The following is a 22,657-nucleotide window of genomic DNA, read 5'->3' on the forward strand; positions in this document are numbered from 1 at the left end:
AGAGCCTAGGGGAGCACAGGAAGACGTCTCGACTCCCTTCGGGTTGCTACTGAGGGGGGGGGGGGCGAGAGGGGGTAGTGTGGTCACGGTCTTTCTGAGTCTGTCTCTCTTAAGTTATCCTGCGTCTGTTTCTCTCTGTGGCTGTGTCTCTCTGTCTCTCTGTTTCTCTCTGTCTCTGTTTCTCTCTGTCTCTCTTTGTTTCTCTCTGCGACTGTGTCTCTGTGTCTCTTTGTGTCTGTCTCTCTGTGTCTCTCGGTGTCTGTGTCTCTGTGTGTCTCTATCTCTCTGTTTCTCTCTGTGTCTGTCTCTCTGTATCTCTCTGTCTCTCTGTGTCTCTGTTTATCTGTCTCTCTGTGTCTCTCTGTCTGTGTCTCTCTGTGTCTCTCTGTGTCTCTCTGTCTCTCTGTGTCTCTCTGTCTCTCTGTGTCTCTCTGTTTCTCTGTCTCTCTGTGTCTCTCTGTCTGTGTCTCTCTGCGTTTCTATATTTCTCCCTCTCTTCCTCTGCCCCTCGCAGCGTTGCTACCGAACCAGCGACTCCAGTTTAACACATTATAGGCTTTCGCGACCAATGTCTACGACAGAGGGTTTTTTGTGGGTTAGATCCCGTAAATATAAATGTGTCGTTAAACCCGCCGCCACCCGACACAGCCAATTAGTAAGATTTAGTCACTTCAACAAAACATGCCAATTAGTTACTAGTTCAGCACACCGGTGGTGGGATGGAGAGCAAACCCCACAATAATTACAATTCGAGAAGGGTGACCTTTCGCTGGTGATTACCATCACAGGGACTCGAATCGTCCAAACCTGAGCCCAGGCTTGGCACACACGTGGCAGGAGAACACGGGGCAAACAGAGTTGACTCCCTTCACAGGTGGAACAGGTGGAGTAATTCCCACCCCCCCTACTCACCAGGTCAACTCATCGTAAAGATGAACATCAACTCACCGTCCAACAGCTGTCAGTTCACCCACGTGACAGATTCTGGGGGGGGGGGCGGTTAAAGGAAGCTCAGCAAACACAGCTCGTCTGGGTTACATTCAGCTCACGCATTCAACGCCCCAAAATATCAATAAGGGGCCGTCCATAAATGACGTCACGCGATTTTGGACGATTTTTGGCCGACCCCCCCCCCCCCTCTCGTCACACGGCGTCACAAAAAGTCAGACCCACCCTCAAATATGACGTCACAAAGCTCTGCCCCCCCCCCCAAATAAAACATGCTTCAAATTGCTTTAAACTGTTGTCAGTGTAGTGCGTATTTAATGTGGCGCTGCACTCTGATGTTGTAGGAGAAAACATTTATTAAAAAGTATATTTAATAAAGTGGAACGTGTTGTCTATATTTATTTAAAGTTGCGCATTTTGATGTGACGTCACATTTCTCAAACCCCTCCTCCCCCCTCGTCACACATCGTCACAACTGCCTTACCCCCCCCTCCCCCCTAGGCGCGTGACGTCATTTATGGACGGCCCCTAACGAGAGTTGTTTGTTTAGCCCACGCGGTGGTATAAGAAACTTGCACTGTTGTTTAGGCTGCCGCGCCGGGAGATGGAATCGAACTGGCGAACCGCTGGATGGCGAGTGACAGTGCTGATGACCATCACCGTACCCTCCGAATAGCACCGTTGCAATATGTACGGTGCGAAAGACGTTAAACGTGCATGCGGTGTTAACCGGCGCCATCAAACTCCTCAACTCTTCTGTCCGGGGCTATACCGGGCCAACCCAGCGCGGTTCAGATGGCGCCAGGTTGTTTTGAAACCGAGCCGTGCCACCGTCGTCACGCGTTGGCACGGCTCAGATGGCGCCAGGTTGTTTTGAAACCGAGCCGTGCCACCGTCGTCACGCGTTGGCACGGCTCAGATGGCGCCAGGTTGTTTGAAACCGAGCCGTGCCACCGACGTCACGCGTTGGCACGGCTCAGATGACGCCAGGTTGTTTGAAACCGAGCCGTGCCACCGTCGTCACGCGTTGGCACGGCTCAGACAGCGCCAGGTTGTTTGAAACCGAGCCGTGCCACCGTCGTCACGCGGTGGCACGGCTCAGACGGCGCCAGGTTGTTTGAAACCGAGCCGTGCCACCGTCGTCACGCGGTGGCACGGCTCAGACGGCGCCAGGTTGTTTGAAACCGAGCCGTGCCACCGACGTCACGCGGTGGCGATTGAGTCGAGGCGCGTGTGGAGGACGCGCGAATGACGCTGCGTTCCTCACAGTGTAGTGACGTCACACGCGGGGGGGGGGGGGCGCGTCATTACCCCCCCCCCTCTCCCGGGCACTGGCCCTGCTTTGCCCTGCCCCCCGAAGCCAGATGCAAGGATGGCTCACGAGGGTCAGCGTATCTTAAAATGAAAGCAGACTGTGGGCGAAAGAAAAAAAAACCACCCGTGCCCTGCGATGGCTCGGCTCAGATGTGCCAGTGGGAATAACAAAAAAAACGAGCTACACGGGCGGGCGAACCGCCCAGCAATGGACAATGGTAACGACTGGTTGAAAAGACAAAGGAGGAAAAGAGGATGGAATGGGGGGGAGGGGCGGTGGGACTGCCGGCGTCATTCCGGAGGTATTGGAAACCAACAAAAAAAACAAGCGATTGACAACGAACCCCAAAAATCCCTACAGGAATAGAGTTGGAGCAGTAGCAGACTAGGGACGTCTTGCGGCTCACTTTCACACTCGTCACACACGGTGTGCTTGGTCACAAATGCACCGCGACACCTCGCTGATCTCGTCAAAGGGGCATAAACCATCGTCTGGGGAACTCCGGACATCCTCACGGCAGCACCAGCTTTTGGCTGGGCCGCGTCGGGTGCGTTCAGATGCACTGCTTCTGCGGCCGTCTGGAACGCTCTTCTATCCGATGTTAGGAAGCCACTGAGGAGCTATGCACTTTTAAACCATCTAGATTGAGAGCGTATTTCTTTAGAGCTGCTTTTTGTGTTTAGTTTGTTGTCCTTCCCTCACACCCTCTGATTAGCACGGTTGGCTACGTACGGTGCGAAAGAAGTTCAACATACAACGTAAATACGTACTTGTGTAGCTCATGGAAACAGTGGCCTCTCCATAAAATCTGGAAGGGATACAAGAAGCAGAAGACAAGGAGGGAACGGAGCGGATTGGGCGCACGTGTCGCCAGATGTTTGCCGTTGAGCGTTACCCGAGAAAACACTTAAACATCGCGCTCGCTAATAAACGTGCTCGTCAGGAGCGGCTTAATAAAAACATGTCACAAAAAAAAAACAGAAACCCGACTGAAAAGAGCCATTTATTAGCATTAGTGGCGCCGTCTCAAGGATAACGCTTTTTTTTTACAATAACCAATCACGGCGTGGCCTTCGCCATCGCTAACACTGGTAAAAAAAAATGCTGGCCTGGACTTTTGCAGCTGTTTTAGACTAATTTCAGGGTGCTGATTCCAAATCTGATCTCAGATTTGCTCTATCACATCTCATGTTTATGTTATCGGCATACCCCATTTTCATTGATTTTACCCGAAATTAACTCTGTCACTTATGATTGCAAGTTGTTGCGAGTCAGTGACTGCTATAGTGTTAAAATATGGTGCTATATTTTTAGGATAGTGTGTTTATAATATAATTTTATGTAGATATCCACATTTATTTAATATTTTTCTTCTGCAGTTTTTATTGAAAATGCAATATTTAATATCTAAAAAACCTGATGTGATGAACAAAAACTGATGCCAGATTTGGAATCAGCACCCCAAAATTACCTTAAACCCGTTGGAAGACCTTGTGCCAGAAAAAGTGTGTTGACCAGTGTTATATTATAATCCGACCCCGTTGAATTGACTATTGGCAGGGATCGACGCGTGGCTACACGGATTCGGATGGCGGAGAGCTTCAATAACACCCCGTGCGGGGGAGGGAGACGTGTTTTCAAGCAGAGCTGCTGGGCTTACAGTCAGGGAAAAAAGTATTTGATCCCCTGCTGATTTTGTACGTTTGCCCACTGACAAAGAAATTATCAGTCTATCATTTTAATGGTAGGTTTATTTGAACAGTGAGAGACAGAATAACAACAACAGAAATCCAGCAAAACGCATGTTAAAAATGTTATAAATTGATTTGCATTTTAATGAGGGAAATAAGTATATGACCCCCTCTCAATCAGAAAGATGTCTGGCTCCCAGGTGTCTTTTATACAGGTAACGAGCTGAGATTAGGAGCACACTCTTAAAGGGAGTGCTCCTAATCTCAGCTTGTTACCTGTATAAAAGACACTTGTTCACAGAATCAATCAATCAATCAGATTCCAAACTATCCACCATGGCCAAGACCAAAGAGCTCTCCAAGGATGTCAGGGACAAGATTGTAGACCTACACAAGGCTGGAATTGGCTACAAGACCATCGCCAAGCAGCTTGGTGAGAAGGTGAACACAGTTGGTGCGATTATTCGCAAATGGAAGAAACACAAAAGAACTGCTGCGGATAGCCGCAATTCATATACATGGGTGTAAAGGTGCACTCAAGAGACACTTTGTGCGTTCTCTCGCATAAAAAAAAACACAAAGCATCGGTGCTCTTTGTGCAGGAGATGCATCTTACAACCAGCGAGGAGGATGAATAGGAAACGGAATGGAAAGGTTGTTTGTTTTCCAGTCACCTTTCTCATTATTCTTCATGGGTGGCAACGTTATTTGCATCAGGGTTAGCACCCACCACACTTAACCAAGTTGAGGTAGTACAATCAAACTTAATGACATTTCTGTCCACCTCGTAAACATTTATACATCCATCAATGATGCGGAACAACTCAATTTTTTCAATGCGTTACAGAACTATCTCAAAAACATTCCAAAATGACGAGTGTCTGATTTTGGGAGGAGATTTAAACTGTTCGCTCGATGTCCTCGACCGCACTGGCACCGAGCAGTGCAAACGCGGTGTCCTGAACACCTTGCGGCAGGTGCTCCAAACATAGTCTCGTAGATGTATGGCGGACGCAACATCCAACGCAGAAAGGTTTCACATTTACAAGAACCCGAGCTGGCAGGACACCGTCCCAGTCAAGGATTGACCGTTTTTACATCTAAATAGACCTTAAAAAGTGTGCAGCATTATACAGTATTAAGGCAGCACCACTGGTCGATCATCACCTTATACTACTTCAAATGAAAATACGAGGAGTCCCAAGGGGATTGGAATACTGGCATTTTAATAATGCCATTTTAAAAGACACCACCTTCACTGATCGTTTTGGGGTCTTCTGGGTGGAGTGGCAGGGATAGAAAGATCAGTTTAATAACCTAGCACAATGGTGGGACATCGGGAAAGTACACATAAAAAAAATTGTCATCTGTATGTCTGGGGAAACACAAAAATATTGACCAAGAAATTTGTGAGCTAGAGAACAGGGTCCATAATTTAGAGGGAAGGTGGAAGTTTGGGGACAATCCAGGCCGACTGCAGGAATTTGTGGAGACACTAGAATATCTAAAAAGGTTGCGGAAAGAAAAGACAAAAGGGGCATTTATACACTCTCGTTGTAAAGATACCCTTGAGAATCCTCTGGTCTAACACCGCTTTGAGACGAGGCTCAAAAGAAAGCTGTCTCTGGTGTGGACCAATCAGTTCCAAGGACGATGCATATATTATGAGAGTATGTTTTTTTTGTTTGCATTCTGACCACAAGCATTGTGGTTAATGCAGACATGATTCCTCGTAAAAGGTTTCAGCTTGATGCTTTAACATCTTAACACCTGTTTTGTTGCCAGAAAAAAAGGGGAAAAAGCTATTATCATATTTTGGTACTGGCAAAGGAGGTCCCATAATGGGATTTATGTTACTCGGGGAAACCGTGGGTGATATCTTTGATTTAAAAAACAGGGGCACAAAAGCAAACAAAAAAAACCGACGTGATGAACGAAGCAAAGTGCCGAAAAACCGAGCATCTTTTAGTTTCTTCTGATCGAAAAAATGAGGGAGGTAGGGGAGAAAAAATAAAGGAAAAGGCTCGCTTTTTATTTTGGTTACAACTCCGCGCTAAATGCCATTAAAAGCCGATACTCCAAAGCAGCATAATTCACATCTGGCTTCGATTTGCGACGTGCCTGTATTCCAGACACAAGGAGGGGGAGGGGGGCAGGGGGTGAATTCTGACAAAAGAGTCGAGCAAAATGGAAAGATGTGGAGCGAAATTAGGGAGAGTGGGAGCAGCGGGCGGTATGGGGCCGTGGCCAAACCTTCCCTGGGCCAGCCACTCCGAGCGAGCAATCGAGCCCCGCCAAAGGGCAAGACGACTTCGGGGGAGCGTTCCCTTCTGCGCCTTTTGCCTGCAACGGCGCTGCCACGCACGGTCTTCTCTGCCGGGCACGATTAACGATGCGTCCGACTTTTCGCTCCGCTTGTTTGGCAGCTCCCGCAAGAACTGAGAGACCCAGCGGTCTCTCCGAAACGAACGTCGTTGTACCGTGCTCATCACGGCTATATCCTACACACCAGGGCTTCATTAATTTGTCACGGAATTCAATTTTTTCCAGAGCCCCCTAAATCGCCAATCCCTTGGAAGCCGCCTCCACCCCCCCCCCCCACTGCTTCTAACAACTGGTAGCAGGGGGGGGGGGGTGGAGAGTGGTGGCGGGGAAAGGGACATTTTCCAGAGCTCAGCCACAGACAGCTCCAGCTAAACTTCAGCCCTGATTTAGATCAAGGAGGACATGAAGTGAAACGCTGTGGCTCGCTCTGGGCCAGGTCGCTGTGAGCCACCCAGGCGGTGGAGGAGGAGGAGGGCGGGGTGGAGTATAAATAATAAAAATGTTTATTTATGGTGGCCATGCAGGAAACATTGCTAGCCCCACATCACGGTGACTGCGCCAGCGGAGCCAACGCGCTCGCGAGCTGTCGAGCGCCCGCCGCAAGGGAATGAAGCACAGAGGAGGAGGAGGGAGAGGAGAGGTGGTGCTCGCCACGCTTTGGAATCACACCGAGAGGCACCAAGGGGAAAGGCGCGGATCAGAGAATGCGCAATGTTAGAGACGTCACGTGGACCCGGTGGGGAGCACGTGGCCGTGGTTTGACATCGGTGGGAAAGTTGGATCCGTGCAGTGTGAGAGTTGCGTCGAGTCGTCGATTGAAAGTTGGTTGACCGTGGTAACGGCGCACGCTGCGTGGAATCGCGCGCGTGAGAAATTATTGTTTTAAAACGTTTTGTTCGTCGCGGCGACAACCGATTCGGTAGCAACAGGCGGAATTTCCAACGCTGCCATCCGCGCAGGATGGCACGGTTTGCCCGTAAGGATAAAAAAACGTGGAAAATGACGAAGCAAAGGGAGCAGTTGGAGGAACATTGCGCGCGGAAGCACGGAGAGATGCTCGCTCCGAAATTGCGCTTAGAGACATCGTGGGGGAACGCGTGCATTCGACGACATATGCAAGTGAAACTCTTTAAAACTATTATCATTCAATTTGACCTGACAAGGCCCACTGAGCTATATACAGTCGTTATTTTTTGTAGAAGCGACCTGTCTGAAAATGATAGCTCAACGACGTGGCTCACCGTCACGTGTTTTGAAAGATGATCCATGCACGCACACGCGTTGTGATATGAAGTACGTATGTTCCGGCGACTCGAGTTCCATTCCCGCTCACGGCCAACATCAATGACGATTATCTAAACCGGTCTTGGGTCTCCCCTAGGTCGACTCAGCCTCAAATGAGTACCTGGCGCGGTGTGTGAAACATCAGCTCTGGTTCTAGATTTGAAGCTTTCGTGACTGCAAGGATTCATATTCTTAAGTTTTTTCGGTAAAGTCACGTAGGTAAAAAATTGTAATTAACAAAAGTAAAATAAAAATAAAATAAAAATCACGACGTTTCGGAGGCAACACAAGCTTCCGTCTACAGGTGGAAGCGTCACAGCACGATTGCTGCATCAAGTGGTCCCGATTTAGCAGTCGTGCTGTGACGGTTCCACCTGAAGACGGAAGCTTGTGTTGCCTCCGAAACGTCGTGATTTTTATTTAATTTTTATTTTACTTTTATTAATTTAAATTTTTTACCTACGTTACTTTACCGAAAAAAACCTAAGAATAGGAAGAGGAGGAATAAGACGAAGCTGCTGCTGCTGGTGCTGCTCGGCTGACTGCAATTCATCTTTAAACCGACACAGCAACGGAGTTTGTTTAACCGTCCGTGGTTTTTTCGCGATTGTTCAGAGCACTGAGTCCCGTCACCTTTCCGAAGCCACAGAACGTACCGCTTATCCACCCTCCTCCACAAATGTTCCACGGTGGTCCCGATATAAATAAATAAAAGTTAAACTGTACCTTTGTCTAAATCATGGGAAACTCATGGATGACGATTTCGATTGTTTGTTATTGTTTTTGCTCGTTGTGCACAGCTTCCAAGGTGAGCACCCAGCGAACAAATTGTTCAGACCGTGACATCCGCCACCGAGCCGCGCATCACTTCCAATAGCCTTGGGGACTATCAGTGGTCCGTCGACCGCAGGTTGGGACCCACAGATTCAGAAGTGACACTGGCACAGTGTCACCACAGTCAGTGCCACTGCCGGACCACTTGACATCCGTGAAAAAAAGATCTTCAGAGCTCATCGGATTCCTCCTGCAGTAGAAATAAATATTCAAATTTTCCAATTTCAGGTTGAGTCGACCTAGAGCGGGCCCAGCGATCCGTTCACGTGACCACCGGACGTTAGCCGTAGCCGAGCAATTGAACCCCAGTCAAGCTTGGCTCGCCCCTGCATCTTTGTAAAAGAGCTTTAGAGTTCATCGGATTCCTCCAGTGCGAATAAAAATTCTGCTTCTGATGAAAATGTTTTGCATATTTGTTGTTACATTTCTAAGTATTTGCACTCACGCTGATATTTTGCGCAGCCCCTGCGTTGTTTTTTTTTTATTGAATGTCACAGCCCCCCGTTGAGCTATTCGGGACCCGAATCCCTTTCTTTCCTTAGTTTACACATGCCTCGAGCCACCACCAGCACCACCAGCACTGTGCCGAGCACGTGACCCAGTGAGGAAAGGTGCCGTCGTTGGAAAGTCACGTCTCGCCGTGCGGAAGCTGCGGCGTGGTGTTTCGAATTAGGGGAGTCGGGAGCGTTCATCATCTGGCCCAATGTTTTATCCACATGGGCGCTCACTCCGTCCTGGCGTCTGACAACTGCCCTGAGGCGCGCGCACACACACACACAAGGAAAAACCAATAAGTTGAAAAAGCGAAAATGGAGTGAAACGTATGGGAAGCCGCCGGCGATTTTCTGCTTATAAGCGTTCCTCCTTTTGTTTCACGTGCTTTTGTGCACCACAATTCCATCACTGCTCCTATTCCCCCCCGCACCACCACCACCACCACCCCCGCCGCCCATATTAATTCCATCAATTTTAAAGTACAACACGCTGAGAGATGTAATCTAGCTTAGCGAGTAATCGTATATAAACGGAAGGCCATTCATATATGTATGTATATATGTCTGTATGTATGTCTGTATGTATGTCTGTATGTATGTTGAACTTCTTTCACACCGAACGTAGCCAACCGTGCTAATCGGAGGTGCGGGCGGAAGACCAAAAAACATGAAGACAAAAAGCAGTTCTACAGAAAGGAGTTTTCAATCTCGATGTTGATTTAAAAGTGCGCAGCTCCCAGCGGCTTACTCGTGCCAGAAGGAAGAACGTTCCAGACGGCCAGCAGGAACACGTCTGAAAGCGACGCAGCGACCGTCTTTATCAATGTGTTCCACCACCTTCTTGGTTCTTTCAGTAAAGTCACGTAGAAGGGAAATAATAAAATAATGAAAATAAAACATGATAAGATAAATTTCGATGTAAAGCTGTCGTGACTGCAGGGATTCATCTTATTGGTTCGTTCGGTAAAGTAACGTAGAAGGGAAATAATAAAATAATAAAAAATAAAACAAAATAAAATAATTCTCACGACGTTTCGGCCACAAAAAAATATCTTAAAGTGACTATGTGACTGAGTGCAAACAGAAAATCCAAGAAAAGACAGCAAAATATTGCAGAAAAAAACACCATACACCAACGCTGTGTGCAAAAATCCCAGTGGGATGCAAGTCAAACAACCAACAACAACCACAAGACAACTTAGATTAAGGCCATCAGTCGAACTCTGTACTACAACAAACAAACATGGCTAAACCAATACACTTTTCGAAATGACCAAAATAAAGCCATGAAACCAATGAAACAGTGATCATAGGAACTGTGATGGAGAGAGTGGATGAGACGGTAGGAGTAGCGAAACGACGTCGCAGAGTTCGAAAGCCAACGCTGAACAGGAGCAGCTGAGCGAAGGAGGAAAAACAAAAGTTGGGATTTTAATAAGTTGACTCCCTCACCCGAGATGGTTCACATGATGATCGGCTCACACGGTCCATTGCTCAGGTAGTGTCAGTCGCCCGCTTTGAATGTGACCCCGAACAAATGAGTCTCTAAGCGAGCCTATCCAGACATTGGAGGCGCTACCATTCAGCACCATTAAAGTATTTAAAAAAGAAAAACCTACATGGCCGAAGTTTATTTTCAGTGGAGTCTGTCTAGGACCGCAACCTGCGAAAATATTTATGCGATCGGTACACCACATCCAGGATACCCCCCCCGTTGTGTCTGTGGCTGTTTGTCTTCACAGCAGACCTATCTGGCAATGGGTCCCTCTGCACAGCAGCGCTGTCTATTTTTTAAGAAGAAGAATAATAGTTGACATTTGTAAGACGGACCATTGCCCAAAACTTCACCTGTATATATAAATCCCTAGTTACGGACATGATTATTCACACACGTGTTGCGTTCGTTCGGATAATCTCTCTCTCCCTCTGCTGTATATTTGGAGTTTGCGTGTCTCTCATCATCACGGTGGCTAAGAGATGTTAACAACCTCGAACGTATACAGGAGGTTATGGGTTCGATCCCGACCCTGACGCCTGCTGTGTATTTGGAGTTTGTGTGTCTCTCATCATCACGGTGGCTAGGAGATGTTAACAACCTCGCCTGGTATACAGGAGGTTATGGGTTCGATCCCGACCCTGACGCCTGCTGTGTATTTGGAGTTTGTGTGTCTCTCATCATCACGGTGGCTAGGAGATGTTAACAACCTCGCCTGGTATACAGGAGGTTATGGGTTCGATCCCGACCCTGACGCCTGCTGTGTATTTGGAGTTTGTGTGTCTCTCATCATCACGGTGGCTAGGAGATGTTAACAACCTCGCCTGGTATACAGGAGGTTATGGGTTCGATCCCGACCCTGACGCCTGCTGTGTATTTGGAGTTTGTGTGTCTCTCATCATCACGGTGGCTAGGAGATGTTAACTACCTCGCCTGGTATACAGGAGGTTACGTGTTCGATCCCGACCTTGACGCCTGCTGTGTATTTGGAGTTTGTGTGTCTCTCATCATCACGGTGGCTAGGAGATGTTAACTACCTCGCCTGGTATATAGGAGGTTATGGGTTCGATCCTGACCCTGACGCCTGCTGCTGTATATTTGGAGTTTGTGTGTCTCTCATCATCACGGTGGCTGGGAGATGTTAACTACCTCGCATGGTATACAGGAGGTTATGGGTTCGATCCTGACCCTAACGCCTGCTATATATTTGGAGTTTGTGTCTCTCTCTCTCTCTGCCCACGGTCGCGTGGACTTTGCTCCGGGTCCTCCGATTTTACCCTCAACATCACGCGTTTCGAGCATGTGGCTGCTGTACATGTCCACGTGTAAATGCCCTTCGTTGAGCCATCCATTTATAATGGCCCGGTCGCTTCTGAAAGAAGAGCTCTATGGCTCAGCCGGGCCTTACCTGGTCAAATAAAAAATATAAGAAGTTGAGTTATAATAATAATAGTTCAATTTGTAACGCGTGCAAATTTGCAGACGTAGTGGCCGCAACGCAGGGAGCGACCTGTGCCCCTTTCGTGGATTCCCCTCCTGTTTTCACTCCCTTCCCCGATCGCGTTTATTTCTGCTCGCCACTCTTTCAGCTCGATCTTTTATTTTCTCTCTCTCTCTTCTTCTTTCTCCTTTATTCATTTCCTCTCCCCATCCTCTCTCTTTTTATTATAATTTTTTTTACGATCAGTGGAAACATGAAGATGCTCGGTGTAGTCGGCACTTTGCTTCGTTCATCATTTCGAATTTTTTTTGTACTTTGCTTTATGTAAACCCCCACCTCTCGCTCACTCTCTCGCTCACTCTCTCGCTCTCTCTCGTTCTGCACGCAGCCCTTCTCGCAGTCCAACGGCCTCCGACGGGTAGCTCATTTATTTCCTCTCCCCATCCTCTCTCCTGCGTCTCTCTCTCTCTCTCCACTTTCTCGCTCCCTAGATCAGAGTCACTCGGAAAAATGTGTACACCACCCCTCTCACCCGCCGCCACCACGTTCCTCGTCTCTCTCTCTCTGAGCTGTAGCTGAAGAATGATGAATAATATAACAGCGAATACGGAGTATTGTACGAGCGGAATGTGTCTGCGAGCACGCACGGCGTGCACCGACACCCAGCACTGCGCCTGCGGCTGTCAGAGCCTCAACTCGTGTGGAAGCTGTCACTTTTGTCGTTTTTATTCATTTTGACACCAAGAAATATTCCCCTCGAGCTCGTCTGGGCGAATGCCTAAAAAACAAACACCCACACACGAAAACACCGGCGACAACACCAGCAGTGCAATTATAACATTCGGCAATAAATTTAGATTTTTTTTACTCTTCCCGCATAACCTCCCCCACAAAGATCCCCCATATAGCCTTAACAGACTGTAGGGGCAAGTGCTGATAGCGAGCACCTATGAAGGCCGGAACGGTACACGAGGGGGTGGGTGGCCAGCACCACGCCCGACCTTTGTCTCCCTAGTGGCAATGCTTACACACCGCACCAGGTACTCATTTGAGGCTGAGTCGACCTAGGGGAGGCCCAGGACCGGTTCAGATAATCGTCACTGGTGTTGGCCGTGAACGGGAATCGAACCCGTGTCGCCGGGTTCATAGCGCTGCGTGCTAACCGCTACACTATCGCTCCCCACACGCGCACACACGCGCACACGCGCACACACGCGCGCACACGCGCACACACGCGCGCACACGCGCACACACGCGCGCACACGCGCACACACGCGCGCACACGCGCACACGCGCGCGCACACGCGCACACGCGCGCACACACGCGCTCACACGCGCACACACGCGCGCACACGCGCGCACACGCGCACACGCGCGCACACGCGCGCACACACGCGCGCACACGCGCGCACACACGCACACGGATTTATGTTTTAGTTTAGAGGCTGACATCCAACGTTTCCAACGTGCCGAGACACGCCTTCACTGCTCTCGAGAAGCACGCTAACGCTTCCAGAGGTTCACTTGATCGCTTTAATTCACGATCGGAGTTGGGCTACTGCCATCGACACCCGCTTAAAAGGTTCGACCCCAAGCCCCCGTGAGCAAAAGGACACGACGGAGAAAAACAACAACAACAACAGCAGCAGCAGCAACATGTATGTTGTATGCATGTTGGACTTCTTTCTCACCGTACGTAGCCAATCGTGATAATCGGAGGTGTCGGGGAATGACAACAAACTAAACGCAAAAAGCAGTTCTAAAGAAATACGTTCTCAATCCAGGTGATTAAAAATCCGTAGCTCCTCAGTGGCTTCCTAATTTCGGATAGGAGAACTTTCCAGACGGCCACAGAGGCGGCGCATGAGAACGCGCGCGACGCGGTGTGACCATCGTTCTTCAAACCTGCTCTAGAGGAGTTGTACACACCTAGATGCCACTGCTATTCAGAATGGCCTGAAATCAAATGTATCATTCCGGATAACCGCTGCAAAGTATGATCTTGAGTTTTGATTGTGGTGTGCTGATCTTTAAAGGTGCATTGAGAAATATGTTGATACTGCTACTGATGCTCCTGCTGTTATGGAGTGACTCATGCAGCCAGCTATGACTGCGGGGTTTGGTCGTACATGTTGTGTATATCGTTTGTTGTTGGATTTGAATCACGGTTTCTATGATCACTGTTGCATTATTTTTGTGGCTATATTTAGGTGATTTTGAGGACGGTTTGGTCTGGCCATGTTTGTTTGTTGTAGTACAGAGTTAGCCTGATAACTGTAATCTACATTGTCTTATCGTTGTTATTGTTTGACTTGCATCCCACTGGGATTTTTACACACAGCGTTGAAATTCTGTGTTTTTTCTGGAAGACTTTGCTGCTATTTCCAGGATTTTTCTGTTGCGTCTAGTCACTTTAAGATGTTTCTTGTTCATGTTTTTGTTTTGTTGCGGTTTCACCCGAGTCAAAAGCCGCATGGCTCACAGGGTTATGTGCTGCCCTTCATAGGTTCTCGCTAACAGCACTTGCCCCCTACAGTCTCACAGGCTACACAGGGGATCTTTGCCTTCATCCTTTGTGTGTGTGTGGGGGGGGGGGGGCAGCGACTGCGTAGCGATTCGCGTGCTGCGCTACGAACCTGGCGACCCGAGTTCGATTCCCGCTCACGGCCACCACCGGTGACGATTATTTTAACCACTCCTGGGCCTCCCCTAGGTCGACTCAGCCTCAAACGAGTAACTGGTGTGGTGTGTGAACATCGACACTGGGCAGACAAAGGCGGCCGGGCGTGGTTAATCCAAGCCCCGGGTGAAGCCGGGTAGTAAAGCTAGTGCCTAATAAATGCAACTGAAATAAATGAAACTGAAAATCGTTATTCGATAGCCCAGCCAATAAGCTGCTGCTGCTGCTGCTGCTCCGAGGATGACCGTGGTCCGATGGTTTGTGTTCCTTGACGAGAGACGGGGTAACGGGCCGAATAACACTCTTAGACAAGATACGTTATTCAGATTATTAGTGCTCTTGTTCATCCAGGAAAGCCTCGCAGACTTCTCAAGAGAAATAAAAACACAATTAATATGCGTGCGGAGAAGAGGATGTCATTAATGCATAGATTTTGTCACGTGTTCACGACTGGAGTGGCAGATGGTAGCAGCAGCAGCATCCCTACCAAGGCCCACCCCGTGAGATATCTAGACAAGATGCAGCCATCATCCCTGGCGACAGAATATCGATCTTCCGATCCCCGGAGCGAAACAAACAACTCAATTACTTTTCCGAATATTCCCGAAAAAAAAACTCCCTCCGAAAAACCACCCGGCAAATAGGCAAGAAGTAGTCCTATCCAGGACTACTTCTTTTTTTGGTTATCGACTCGGCGAATTGATCCGAAAACCTTTCCGCGCCCTTCTCGCCAAAAGTTGCGTCACGTGGCATCTGGTGACGTCACTGTTGTTCGCACGAAGCCATCTTGCACGAGGATACGATGTGAACGAAACGGGAGCTTTTTGACATTTTTTAAAGTATGAAAGAATATAAAAGAATAGGTTTTACCCTTTGTGCTGTTGGCCTTTTGGCGTTATCTGGTCTGACACTGGTGAGACAAGGCCCTAAAGAAGGCTGTCTCTGGTGTAGGCCAATCAGGTTCAAAGACAATGCGAACATTATTATCAGAGAATGTTTGTTTACATGTTCACCACAAGTACCGTGGGTGGTCACTTGATTACTTGCAAAAGGTTTCGATAAGGTGATGGAAAATCTTAACACCTGTTTTATACACCAGAAAGGGTAAACCCTATTCTCATATTTTTTGCAAACGATGTCAAGGATCCGCAAAATGCAAATAAATACATCCCTAAAAACCCGAAAATGCCAAATGTTTAATCCCCAAAAAACTCATCCCTGATTGTAAGAAGTGGGTTAAAAAAATATATTCGCTGTGTGCTACAAGCTTTGTAATTCCCAGCAGATGCACACGTGGTGGTGGTGTCTTCAAACAGGACCGCTTCACTGGACATCCAGAGCCACGCATCTGAGTGGCACGTGTTGTTGTGTGCTGCTGGCACGTGCGCGCGCGTGTGCGTGCGCGCGCACGCGCGTGTGTGCGCGTGCGTGTGCACGCTCACAAATTTGACAATTTTTTGTGTTTAGTTCGTTGTGCTTTCACCGCACCTCCGATGAGCGCGGTTGGGTACGTATGGCGCGAAAGAAGTAAAAAATACACGCACACTGTGTATCACAGTGTCTGTGTTTGCTGCGTTCATAGAGTGCCCGCTAACGCGATTTTCCCACAAAATTATGTTATGGCTGTACGGGGGATGTTAGTGGTGATGAGCTCGGAATCGAACTCGGGTCGCCGGGTTGGTAGTGCATAACATACTTTTTGGGGCCAAGCGCTGTTAGCGAGCACCTATGAATGCAACAAGCGAAGACATTTCCCCCCCAAAAAAGTTTGCCACGGCGAAACGGAGGGCTCTTCGTCTCGTTTGCGTGGAGCGGTGGTGTAGCGGTCAGCGCCGCGCTGCACGACGAACCCGGAGACCCGAGTTCGATTCCCGCTCACGACCACCGACGGTGGCCAATATTTAAACCCGTCACTGGCCTCACCCTCGATCGACTCAGCAATCGGGTGTGAGTACCTGGTGTGGTGTGAATCAAACGTTGCCACTGGGGAGACAAAGGCGGCCGGACATGGTGCGGGCCAACCAAACTCCCACGTGCGCCGTCTTGGACTTCATCAACGCTCGCTCAAGGCACTAGCCCCAAACCGCCTGCTGATGACGATACGCGGGCACCAATTTGCTTTCGAATGTGCGCGCGTGAATGGACGTGATCGTGTGTGCGTGGGCGCATGTTAGCGTGCGTTTGAGTGGGCCCGACTCACCGTGTCGATATCGGTTCTGCGTACATGACACAGAATCGCCCCTCCGAAGGCTGCGCGTGTGAGCGCCAACAGCGATAACATCGGCACCGGCACCGACTTCTGTACACTTTTGGACTTGTGGAACAAGGGTTGCTTTTACGGACATTAAGGGACTTATACAGTTTCCACCGCGCAGCGCAACCCTTCTTGTACATTTATGGGAAGATCGTAACAGAGATTGAGTGTGCGAAAATAAGCCTTTAAAAATAAACTCATAAAATGCTCCCCACACAGCCTTTAACAGACTTTTGGGGGCAAGTGCTGGTAGCGAGCACCGATTGTCCGCATGGCACGCGATGGGGGTGAGTGGCCAGCACCACACCTGACCGCCTTTGTACCACTGCTTAAACTAAAAAACAACAACCGCCATTCGCCACTAAGTAGCGGTGACGTCACCACGGCGCTTGTGCCAGGCTAGGTGCACGTTAAGGCCACGTGAAGTGTCGAACGCCCGCTGGCAGGAGGTCACGGGACAGACCCAGGTGCCATGGGTCGATTCACCACACACAAACGCACGCACGCACAGATAATGCAAAGGTCCCCAGTATAACCTTCATGTACTTTTGGGGCAAGTGCTGTTAAGGTCGGGAGGAAAACAACCAAACAAACACTAACACATCCACACGCAAATATGTAAAAAACGTAATAATTATTGTTGCATACATGTGAAGATTTTTTTTTTTGGAAAATACAATCATAATAAATAAAAATGATGATACGTATCACCAAAAAGAAAAACCGTCCAGCTGCGCCGCTTGCGATTTCTCTTGCCGTTTGCCAGGGGAATGATGGGGCGGTTTGGCCCAGGCCGTCGTGTGGTTTTCAGATGGGTCCATGTGCTCAGCGGTGGTCGGAGTCGGAGTAAGGAATTGCCGACCCCACCCCCCCCGCCTCCACTCTCCAAAAGCGGCGCTGTAAATTTGGCAAACGAAAAGAACAAACCGCGCGCTTGGGTCTCCCTGGATCCTTCAGCGGTGCTGGTGCTGGAATTTTCCGAGCCCGCGCTCGGCAAAAAAAGGAGAAAAATATCTCAAATTTTCAGTCAAAAACACCGGATACCCGCAGTAACGAGCGGCATTTAAAGATGTTCGGAGACGTTAGACTTTATCCGTGCTGACATTTGCTTCGGGGTTGTTTGTTATTGTTTTATTATAATAATTTGATTATATATGTCGTGTGTGTGTGTATATATATGTGTATTAAAAAAAGAATACTCGTGATGGAATGTCAGCCGAAGGAGAGATCACACCCATAAAGAAAGACCCCCTGCTGAGATGGGATCGATTTTCTTCATTTAGCAATTGCTGTCACACGTGACTGACTGCAGGGTTAGAGAAGCAACAAGTTCTCAGCGAAATTAAAGGACGGAGATATATGTGTCCTGCGAATGCACGTGGGCCCTCACTGCCACCACAGAGCCACGTGACAGCCGAATATCATCATGCTCATTCTCTGGTTCTTTCGATAAATTCTAGATTTGAAGCTTTCGTGACTGCAAGGATTCATATCCTTGGGTTTTTTTCGGTAAAGTCACGTAGGTAAAAAATTTAAATTAAAAAAATTACAATTAATAAAAGTAAAATAAAAATAAAATAAAAATCACGACGTTTCGGAGGCAACACAAGCTTCCGTCTTCAGGTGGAACAGTCACAGCACGATAGCTGTATCACTTGATACAGCTATCGCTTGATGCAGCTACCGTGCTGTGACTGTTCCACCTGAAGACGGAAGCTTGTGTTGCCTCCGAAACGTCGGGATTTTTATTAAATGTTACTTTTATTAATTATAATTTTTTACCTACGTGACTTTACCGAAAAAAACTTAAGAATATATTTCGATAAAGTCACGTAGATAGAAAAAAAGAACAAAAAAAAACGTGACATTTCCGTCGCAACACGAGCGTCCGTCGTCAGGTGAGAGTTTGGATTCCTGCAGTGACGAAAGCTTCAAACCAGATCATCCTCCTCCTACTACTCCAGCCAGCAAAGGACAACCACGTTCGCCCCGTACGCCCTGACCTCACACGTGCCAGCCAGAGTCGAAGTCGACGATGTGCCACCCCATCTCCTGCCCCCCCCCCACACACACAGACGATGCGCCATCCCATCTCCTGCCCCCCCCCCCCCACACACACAGACGATGCGCCATCCCATCTCCTGCCCCCCCCCACCCCACACACACACAGACGATGCGCCATCCCATCTCCTGCTCCCCCCCACACTCACTCTGACGAGCTCCGCGCGTGCTCGGCACATACACGTACCTCCATTCTCCCGTCCTCAATCGAGGCAAGTGGCAGATGTCCCGCACGCCCAGGCGCAGAGGGCCGCTATGTGACACCCAGAACCGGCGTGTCGAGAATGCGAGGCGCACGCACGGAGTCTTCGAGACGTCGGCGTGGAACGGCGGCTCTGGCCGTCGAGTCTCCCTCGTCCAGCATCTCGCAGTCACTGCGGCTTACGAGATCGCGGCGACGTTTGGAAAGGCTCTCGTCCAACAGCGGGTAGACACTGACTGATGACGATGAAGGTTTTGTGGTCCTACGAACGCATTGATTGTCGTTCCCCCGCACCTCCGATTAGCACGGTACGGTGCGAAATGAACTCAACACACATACAGGATGACAATAGCTGTGCATTTGTTAAAATTAGTACTTTTAGATTTGAAGCGTTCGTGACTGCAAGGATTCATACTCTTAGGTTTTTTCGGTAAAGTCACGTAGGGAAAAAATATAAATATTAAAATAAATAATAATAAATTATAGAAGAAATAATAGAAATTAAATAATAAAGCACGTTTCGGAGGCAATTTATTATTTTATTTCTAATATTTATTCTATTATTTTTATATAAATATTATTATTTTACCTACGTGACTTTACCGAAAAAACCTAAGAGTATAAAATTTGTACTTTTAACGCCTTCAGCGACCCATACGGTACTGTAGCATTATGATGAAGCATTTGCGTAATTCGGTAAATAAATCCAGAACACGACTGACTGCATTACTTGCAGTCAGTCGTGTGTCAGAATGACACTTTCATTGATTCGTCTTTGCAATTCGTGTCTTACATTTTTTAAACTAACCTCAACTATTTTTTTCTTACCATGTAAGTCCCACCGTGCTATACAGCTATCTTTCAAAAGCTGCCTGCCTATCACAAACGATAGCTCAACGAAGTTGCTTGTCGCGTAGAAGTGCATAGCCGAATACTCTAAATGCATGTTTCTGAATGTGGAGGGAAAAACAGGAGGACCCGGACAAAAAATAATCCACGCGACCACGGGGAGAGCTATAATTAAAACTTGAAATATACAGCAGGCGTCAGGGTCGCGATGGAACCCACGACATCCTGCATACCAGGCGAGGTAGTTAACATCCCAGGTTAATAACTGTGTGGCGTTTGACATTGGGTATGGGCGTTGGCAAAAAAAAGTCAAGGGAAGGATCTGAATTTACAAAGAGTGGGGTCACTGCAAAAAGGGACATTACCTTGCCCCCCACAAACTTAATCCGACCCTGCCTAGGACCCCTGAACCTCCGAATCGCCCCGGCTCAAGCCATCGCATGAATCACACCGCAAGCAAGCGGCGAGCAAATCGCCGGGCACATTAACTCGGACTGAGCTGCAAAATGTATGCGGATGCAAACGAGCGCAGGCCGACATCAAAGGATGTCCCACCAATGCTACATTCACAGAGAGAGCTCATGCCCTGAGTGCCGATGCTGAAGGTTGGAATCAAACGTGGGCGGGGGTGGGTCGCAACGTTGAGTCACACTGGTTGATAATCCTACACGCGCTCACGTGCACGCGTGTGCAGAGTGGTGGTGCAGTGGGTCGCACACTCTGCTAGCAGCAGGTTGACTTGGGTTCATTTCCTTTCTCTGGCCATGGATGTTAATTGCTACCTGTACTGAACCTAATCTAGGTTTACTCGGCCTTAAATATGCGTACCCAGTGAAAATAAGCACTGGGGGAGACAAAGGTGGTCGGGCGTCGTGCTGGTCACACCACTGCCACACTGGTGCTGCGCTGACCTTAATAGTATTTCGCAAACATCACTTACAGTCTAAAACGCTCAACATAAATAATGATTCATGTTTGTCTCTGTGCATGCGCGCGCATGTATGTGAGGAGCGGTGGCACGGCGGTTATGGAACTGTGCTCCGACCCCGGCGACACGAGTTCGATTCCAGCTCACGGCTACCACCAGTGAAAAATACATCTGAACCGGTCCTGGGCCTTAGTATCTGGTGCGGTGTGTAAACATCGTCACTAGGGAGTCAAAGGCGGTCGGGTGTTGGTGCTGGCCACTCACACCCTCGTGTGCCGTGCCGGCCTTCATCTTTCTCGCTAACCACACTTGCCCCTTTAGTCTGTCAAGGTTATACGGGGGATCTTCGTCTTTGTATGAGACATACACATTGACAATGGTGAGTCAAGGGACTAAGTATGATTTCAAGCTTTCGTGACTGCAGGGATTCATCTTCTTGGTTTATTCGGTAAAGTCACGTAGAAGGGAAATAATAATATAATACATATATTTTTTTTCTACGTGACTTTACCGAAAGAACCAAGAAGGAGTAAGTATGGTCGAACAACCCCCCCGTGACTAACACATGGACGGGAGACGTCTATCCATGAGCAGACTGACCGCACGTTTGTTCTTCTTTATCCTTGGCTAGACCAGTGGCACAGGGGTTCGTTCGCGCAATGCGCTACGATACTCGGTGACCCGAGTTCAATCACCCGGCCACGGCCTACATCAGAAGCGAGTGATATCTGAACCGATCCCTGATTCGTTCCCTGATTGTGGTGAAGTTTGGCCACCCAAACCCCATGCCTGACACGGCGTGGGGAGACCTTCATCCGTCGGCGACTTGACAAATGGCTGTCGAGTATTTATTTCATAGGTAAGTCTCATTTCTATCGCATTCCATTCTTTGCGGACTTCAGAGCCGTTCGAAGCATTCGCTCGAATGATTTGCGCGTGAAAGGCTGCTGTGGACGTGTCAGCCGGAACGGAGCCCAGATCTCGTCCGGTGCCCCAGAATGTGAGCAGAGTTTGAGTCCGCAGAGGGCTCGGAATGGTCGACCACCAAAGTTGCAGCTCTTTTTTTTTTATTTTGTTGTCAATCCACTGCTGGATGAGTGCCTCCCCACGTGGTGCGATTCGACGCAGGGGGCTGTTTTTTTTTTGACCGTCCGTCACCGTGCTGGTCAGCGGCGGGTTTGGGAAGGACCGGGGGAGCATAGACGTTGAGAGGAGGGTACGGTACAACAGCGGTTTGTTCGTATGGTGCTCACCGTGACGCTCCAGGGTAAGGCACTGACGTGGAGCGTGTCAATGACCACCTATGAAAAAGAGATGAGGCGTAAGTACTGCGAGCCAGTGATTTGCCACTTTTTTTTATTTCACCAGGTAACGTCCACTGAACTATACAGCAATTTTTCGAACAAACCATTGTTGTACAGTACTATCTTCAACCCACGTATATGCTCCCCGCCTTCACCAACCCGCACTGACCGCGGCGGCGACTGACGGTCAAAAACAGCCTCGCATCGAGTCCCACGGCGCATGGAGAGGCACTCGCTCAGCGGCGGATTGCCAGAGAGGGCTTCAACTAATTGACGTTATGTAACGCTCACATGAATACCCGCGCGTGATGCAATACGCCGATATGTAACGCGACGCTCGTGCGTGTCGGCGCAGACAGTTCGGTGAGTGTCGCCCCGAGCAACGAGCACAAGGCGACCGCCACAAGAATTCCGTGCACGAACCGAGCGACACTTCCACCGTCAATGAAGGGTCGACGGAGTGAGAGACACTGCGTGGGTGTGGGCACCCACCCCCCCTCCGTACACACTCCCCCCCTCAACCCTTCTAGCCCCCACCCCACAACTCCCCAC

This window comes from Lampetra planeri, chromosome 47 (genome assembly GCF_965212315.1).
Source record: "Lampetra planeri chromosome 47, kcLamPlan1.2.h2, whole genome shotgun sequence".
Taxonomy (NCBI): domain Eukaryota; kingdom Metazoa; phylum Chordata; class Hyperoartia; order Petromyzontiformes; family Petromyzontidae; genus Lampetra; species Lampetra planeri.